The sequence below is a fragment of the Octopus bimaculoides genome, chromosome 1 (genome assembly GCF_001194135.2).
Source record: "Octopus bimaculoides isolate UCB-OBI-ISO-001 chromosome 1, ASM119413v2, whole genome shotgun sequence".
Taxonomy (NCBI): domain Eukaryota; kingdom Metazoa; phylum Mollusca; class Cephalopoda; order Octopoda; family Octopodidae; genus Octopus; species Octopus bimaculoides.
Window position 1 is genome coordinate 65,888,377 of NC_068981.1, and position 8,326 is coordinate 65,896,702.

An 8,326-nucleotide genomic window follows, 5' to 3' on the forward strand; every position below is an offset into this window, starting at 1 on the left:
CCCTGCTTCTCACATGGACAACTGTATGTTGGCTGCTCAAGAGTGGGCAGCAAAAAAAAAAACTATTTGTATATGCTCCACAAGGGAAAACAAGGAACATTGTTTACAACGAGGTGTTATAATCACAACAGCAAGAAAGTATGTACATGATCACCTTCTTTTACGAAACTTCATTGACTTTCATATATTTATATTGATATACATATATATACATGTGTTTGGGTGTGTGTGTGTATATACATCTCTATATATAAAGATGATGCGTAGTCTAGACGGCGTTTTTAGATTTCATTATTCTCATTAACCCGGGCAACGCCGGGTATTTCTGCTAGTGATTAATAAGTTAGGCAATACTTTTCTACATTTCTTTCTCACAACATACTAGAATGATCTGCTGGTAACAACACATTTTCCCAAACTCTTTAATTATTTTCTTTCTTATATTTGATAAGAGAAATTTTCCCCAACATATATAATCATTAAACAACCTACATAAAGTAATACGATTTTTTTCTTTGTCCTCATTTATTGACATCACTCCTCATCTGCATTGTTCAAAGATTCTTAAAAAACTTACATAGTTTCTTTCAAGGTTTTTAATCTTAAAAATAGCTTGTTTTTTTAAACACTCAATGGAAAGAATGCTATTAATCTTTCGGTTGATCTCCAGTGTACTCCAAAGTAAAATAGATTAAGAACTGCTATCTTAGGAGGATGAAATTTAATACTGATATCTTATATCAACACAAATTTACAATTTTGTTGGGGAGATATGTAGAAGATAAAATTATATCTCTCTCTTCCAAATACTTATTTTATTGATCCAAAGTGATTTTTAAATCACATAGCTTCATTACACATATAGCATATGAACTGAAAGAGAAGCCAATAGGATAGCCAAGCAAGTTCTAATGTGACCTTCAATGGAATACTGCTTCCAGGTCTGAATGGTATGGCTAATGTACATATTGAGATCTTATCTGGCTTATCGTATGGAATCACTCATCAGCACATTTCAACCTCTGGCACATAAACATGCTGTCTCTTCACCTTTTCTATTACTACTACAGTGGTCTCTGCAGCTCAAAGTGGGCTTTCTCATGTCACTTCAACATAATTCATTTGACTTTTCTCTTGCTACCCATATTGTGTCCACCCATTTAAGTCATATACAAGACACTATGCTTAACCTATTCTTTCTCAAAATATTAACACTTGGGAATTCCCTACTTCAGGGATTCCCAACTAACAGGCCATAAATCATGTGACACAAGACTGGACAGAAAGAATAAATTTTGTTTCTATTTAATTGACCATTACAGTCTGCAGAGTGTTTTTGCATTACATATGTATTACATGTGTAATAATTAAATTATGTGAAGGTACACAGCTTAGTGGTTAGGGTAGTTGACTCATGATTGCAAGGTTGTGAGTTCAACCTGGTGGTGTGTTGCGTCCTTGAGCAAAACACTTTATTTCACATTGCTCCAGTCCACTCAGCTAGCAAAGGTGGGCTGTACCTCTAATTCAAAGGGTCGGCTTTGTCACATTCTGTGTCATGTTGAATCTCCCTAGGAACTACATTAAGGGTCTGTGTGTCTGTGGAGTGCTCAGCCATTTGCCCGTTAATTTCACGAGCAGGCTGTTCTGTTGATTGGATCAACTGGAACCCTCATTGTTGTAACCGACAGAGTGCCAGTTATGTCATAATTAAACTACATATATTATGCACTTTATTGTGCTTTGTTTTGCATGTGATCCCCTGGTCTGTGGTGCCAAACAGGTCTGAGATTGCTGCACTACTTAACCATGTTTTTCATACGGTTTTCACCTTACAATTATTATAGAAACAACTTGCAATTATTATATAAAACTAGCTATTATTATATAAAAATCACCACCCACATCACCCTCTTCAGTTTCCCAATTTAACACCACCTTCTCTTCCTCGAGTACCTTTCACTGGGTCTCCAGTTTGAGAGTTATTTCCTCCCTTCCTTCCATTAATCTAGAACAGTGATGACAAATCTATATTATACGTATCAACAGTGACATGTCACAGGTTTTATAGGTGACATGTGATGGATTTGGTGGGGAAAAAAAATCTCTCTGCAATGTCAGGTTATAAGAAGTCTTGCCTTTCAACCAGTCAGTCTGGGTTTTACTCCCAGCTGATGCAGGTATTAGCATTTAGTAAGTGCAGGTGTGGGTTTGTGGTATGAGAAGTTTGCTTCCCAAACATGTGGTTTTGGGTTCAGTCCCACTGTACAGGACCTTTGGCAAGTACCTTTTACTAAAGACCTTGGCCAACCAAAGCCTTGTAGATAGGTTTGGTAAATGGAATCTGAAAGAAGCCCATGGTATGTATGCATGTATCATCATCATCATCATCATTGTTTAATGTCTGCTTTCCATGCTAGCATGGGTTGGACGATTTGACAGAGGATTGGCGAACCAGATGGCTGCACCAGGTTCCAATCTGATCTGGCAGAGTTTCTATGGCTGGATGCCCTTCCTACCGAGAGTGTAGTGGGTGCTTTTACGTGCCACCGGCACAAGGGCCAGTCAGGCAGTACTGGCAATGGCCACACTCAAGTGGTGTTTTTTACATGCCACCTGCACAGGAACCAATCCAGCGGCACAGGCAACAACCTCACTCGAATATTTTTTCACGTGCCACTGGCAATGCTGGTAATGAACATGTTCGGAAGGTACTTTTTACATGGAAGCCAGTTAGCTGCTATGGCAATGAGTACACTCGGATGGTGCTCTTAGTGCTCAACTGGTACGGGTGCCAGTCATTGAATTCACGAATTTGATTTGATTTCGATTTCACTTGCCTCAACAGGTCTTTGCAAGCAGAGTTTAGTTTCCAATGAAGGAAAGGTACGCATAAGTGGACTGGTTACACCCCTGGCATAGGCCACGTGTTATGGTCTCACTTGGCTTGCCGGGTCTTCTCACGAACAGCATATTTCCAAAGGTCTTGGTCACTAGTCATTGTCTCCGTGAGGCCTAATGTTCGAAGGTCGTGCTTCACCACCTCATCTCAGGTCTTCCTGGGTCTGCCTCTTCCACAGGTTCCCGTGTATTTTGTATGCATGTGTATGTGTGTGTATGTATGTATATATGTATATATATATATGTATGTGTGTGTGTGTATATATGTAGCTATGTATCTATGTGTGTGTGTTTTTCTGTTTGTTTTTGCTCCCCATCACTGCTTGACAACCAGTCTTGGTTTGTTTACAGCTGCATAACTTAGAAGTTTCATACAAGAGACCAATAGAATAAGTACCAGAATTTAAAAAAAAAGTACAGGTCTCAATTCGTTTGATTAAACCCTTCAAGGTAATTGCTTCAGCATAGTCACAGTTTAGTGATTGAAACAAGTAAAAGACCAGGTAAACTACATGTATACATATAAGGAACCCTCCAATTACAGGAATATTAAAGAAATTCAAATTCCAACACAATGGGTTAAAAAAGGTTCACCATTTTGGGGTCAGAAGGTATTGAAAATGGGTCATGAGAACTAACTGTCTCCCTTTTTTAAGATATATATAAAATGATCATTCCTATTCCTGCAGGCTCATGGGTGTCGGTGCCACATTAAAAGCACCTGTGCTGGTGCCATGGAGAAGCACCAGTGCCAGTGCTGCATAAAAGCACCTAGTACACTCTGTAAAGTGATTGTGTTAGGAAGGGCATCCAGATGTTCAGACCATGCCAAAACAGACATGGAACCTGGATGGCTCTTCAGCTGACTCGCTTCTGTCAAACCTTCTAACCCATGCCAACGTGGAAAAATGGATGTCACATGATGATGAAGATGATGAAAATAAAATGTTGGGGTGTAGAAGTTATAGAAGTATCAAGCCTGACATTCTATTATCTTGACTATCTCTGTCATGGAGACTATTTCAATGATAAAGACCGCTATGCTATTAAGTTGTGTAGAAATAGCTTTATACAAGATTTGTCAAATGTTTTGTTCCAAAGAATTGTTTTACTTTGCTAAAAGTCAATGTCTTTGAACAAAAATGATGCTAAAAGTTAAATTTATACAGTTAAAAGTTCAAAGTTTTGAAAAATGTAATAACAATGTTTTATGCTCTCATCTGTCAACATTTCTTGTTCTGTCCGAAGTTCAAATAGCTAGCTCCAATTTTCTAAGTCAACATATTTCAAAATGAAGCAATCAATGAAATAGTTAAAGTTGAGTCAATGGGAAAGCTTCTATGTGGTTGCTCAATCTTATAGAAATAGCAACCAGATCCTCCTCAAATCACAGCTTACTGTCTTTTTTAATAAGAAAAAAAAAAAGCACATTGGATAATGTAGTCAGGTTAATTCAATTGATTACATTCCTACTTTGCAAACTTTTGGCTTGGTAACCAGTGCTTTTGTGATTATACTCTTAATGCAATACACTGCTCATGTATTTTGATTCATTTGAAAATAATGAAGTAATGAATTTGTAAAATGAATTACTCCCTCATTATCAATCTCTAGATTGAAAGTTATACAGCAGAAAGGTCTTCAGGGAAGAAGTGTATTCCATTCATACAAGTGTTTTGGTTCTTAAATTCTTACACTGTAAGATGGCCAGGCTACATCCAGGTCATAACCACCAGATATGTCATTACTGCTACCAGATTTGGAGCTTGTAAAAATTCCTTGTCTGAAACAACAGTGTGGATATCCTTGGCATTGTGGTTTAACTCCAGACTTAATTTTTTGGCATCCTATCTGCTAGTGCAGTGCACTGCTGCTTGTTCATAAAATTCTTCATGCATCTCCTTTTACAATTTAGCATCTAAACCATCCATATCCAGTCCAAATATTCTCCTTGCTTCAAGTTCAAACTGGCTAGGTCCAACCTCTCACACCTACCCTACAATGTCATTCTACTAATAAACATTCATATCATAGAAATCTTGAAGCTACTAGATAATGCATAATTAATTCAAAACAATGGGTTTAAGTAAGCATTACATTTGACAGAGTAATCTGTGTGGATCATCATGTTATGCTTCGTTAGGACAAAAGATCTTAGTTTAACCTTTTAACATTTAGATTACTCTGTCAAATGTAATGCTTATTCATTCACATTATATTGAATTACTCATGCATTATCCCATGTGACTGTTAATTTTTAGAATGATATTGTAGGGTAGATGTAACAATATCTGGCTGGTTTGAATGAAAAACGAATAGAATATCTGTGTCAGATGTGGTCAGTTTAAATATACTAGTATCATACCAAAGCAGAAAACATAGCTTCAGGTAGATTAGTATCTACCAAAAGGGTGAGGTAGAAAGATGAAATGGAAATAAAATGGGACGAAGATGACAGGGTTAATTGATCAGTGTTTCTTGGTGACCAGGACATTGTCCTTTCCCATCCCACCTTATGAACTGTAGACTTTTTGAAAGGTCAGAAAATAAGGAAATATTCTATGCTGTGCACAAATGACAAATAGAAACAGTGTATTAAAAAATACAGTGTTACTTTTGAATGTCTTTTCGTTCATGTATAAATAAACACATCTCTCACTCTCTCTCTCTCTCACACACACACACAATATATATATATATATATATGTATATATAAACACATGCACATACATATATATGCATACACAAACAAACATATATATATACATATATATACAATACACACATATATGTACACATATGTATTGATAGATAGGAAGTAGTTGATAGATATGTATGCGTCTGTGTGAATAAGCTAAGTGTGTGAATAGTTTATTCATTGGTTCAAACATCATATGATCATTAATGTGGAACAGGAAACTTAGGTTAACAAAGGAGGAACTTGTTAGTGTCAAACAAATTAACTTTGTTATGTGTATTAAGTCCTGTTAATTTTTCATCTGTACGTAGAAATACATACATACATAGATACATACATACATGCATACATACATACCTTTATAACCAAAGAATACTGATGGAACACCCCAATAAAAAATTTGTGTAAACATAACAGATTTGATATTGTTCTGTGGGATAGGGAACAAAAGTCATGCACTGTTGTAGAAGTCAGCTGTCCAGCAGATGTGAATGTACAATAAGGTTCAAGAAAAAAAAATTTATGGTGAATTAATGCAGAACTTGTGGAGGTACATGGCCTAGAAGTTAGAGCAGTGGACTTGTGGTCAAGGGATCATGGGTTCAAATCTGTGTGTGTTTATGAGTGAAACACCTAAAGCTCCATGTGGCTCCAGCAGAAAGTAACAGCGAACTTCTGCTGACTCTTTTGCCACAACTTTCTCTCACTCTTTCCTCTTTCATCTAGCAGCTCACCTGCAATGGACTGGCATCTAATCCAGGTGAGGAACCTATATGCCAATGAAACCAGGAAACTGGCCCTTATGAGTCAGGCATGGCTCAAGAAGGAACAAACAAACAAACAAGACCTACAGCTCTTGTACTCTGACTACAAATTCTCATTTGTATCTATCAACATAAGAGCATTAGGTTATATACCAACAAATTTACACAAAAACCTAGAAATACTAGATATTTTTATATCTAGAAAGAGCAAATGAAATTGATGCAGATTCTTCAAATCCAATCTGTTGGGTCATCCCATAAATAATGCAGTTTTTTTATACTTCTTTCATTTTTCAAAATTAAGATAAACAAAGTTCTCTTTTAATCTAAAATATATTCTCCTTCATTTTTTACAATACCCTTCCATCTATCTGGTAGACATGCAGGGCCCCTCTTCCAAAATTCACTTGTCCAGTACTGTTCTAACCTTGTCTACAGAATTCATATTTTTTCCGTCCAAATGATTTTGAAGACTGGAATAAATAATAATCAGATGGTGCCATGTCTGGTGGACATGATGGGTGGAGGCATTGTTTCCCATTCAAACTGCTCTAGTCTTTGGAATGTCATCCTCTCTATATGTGGCTGAGCATTATCTTGATGGAAGAACACCTTTCGTCTTGAAACCGAAGATGGTCGTTTTTCTTCTAGTGTAGGTGCCGATGAATGGTTGTTCCTCAACAGTTACAATGGGATTTTGTTCCACAAGGGTTTGCAGGACATCCTTGTCAATCTCTACAGATCTTCCAGGATGAGGCTCATCTTCTAGGCTGTAGTTTCCAGCTCGGAATTTCTGGAACCATCGATGACACTGGCTCATGCTTACTGTCTGATCCCCATATACTGCATTAATATTCCTTGCATTTTCCATTGCATTGTTGCCTTAATTGAACTCATAAAGCAAAATATGTCGAATATGCTCTTTTGCCACTTCTATTATAGCTTTGAAAAAATAACTATTAAAATTGAACTGCACTCTTCAAAACTTGGACTAAGAATAAGGATAAGATAAAATTACTACCTGCTTTTACAGCAAATTGATGCAGGTAGTTTATCCTGTCCTTCTCTGACTTTTATTTCATGCAATTGAAAAAAACTGCTTTATTTATGGGATGACCCAATATTAGAGGCACAGTGAAGATTTGTAAGACATTGCAAAGATTCTCCACCTTAGATTCTTTAAGTGAACAGATGCACACACTTGGGTGTGTGCATCGACAGCTCAACTAATGCACAGGCTCAACCAATACACCAGCTCAAACACATATTTACAAATACCAGGAACTCTCCAAACTCAAAAAGTATCGTTGCTTTGTTAGCAACCAGCTCGAACTCTCTTAAGAACTTAAATTAAACTCAAAGAAAAATCATACATACATGCACACATACATACATACATACATACATACATACATACATTCATACATACATATTTTCAATAATAATAAAGGGTAAAATTAATTAATAATTAATAATTTTACCAAGTAGTTCGGTATGTTAAAATAATCTTTATTGGTAACCTTATACAATAATTCTATAATTATAAGCATAATTATAATTAGGGTTCAGCAAATAGCTTCACCACATACCGAATTTAGAAATAGCAGTTAAATACTATTCCTCTGCCATAAGGTATCTCTCTGACAGCAATATATGTTCTTTGGATATTAGTTATTCAATGTCACTTGGTCGAATGTGTATTTAATTATTGGTACTTTTAAATTTATATCTGGAATATTACATTGAAGAGGGAAATAAGTGAGTAAATATGAATTTTACATCTCTTTAAGTGCCAGTCATCAAATATGGTTCAATTACGATTTTGATTTCACTTGCCCCAACAGGTCTTCGCAAGCAGAGTTTAATGTCCAATGAAGGAGAAGTTGGCATGAGTGCCAGTCATCGAATTTGGTTCGATTTCGATTTTAATATATTATATATATATATATATATATATATATAT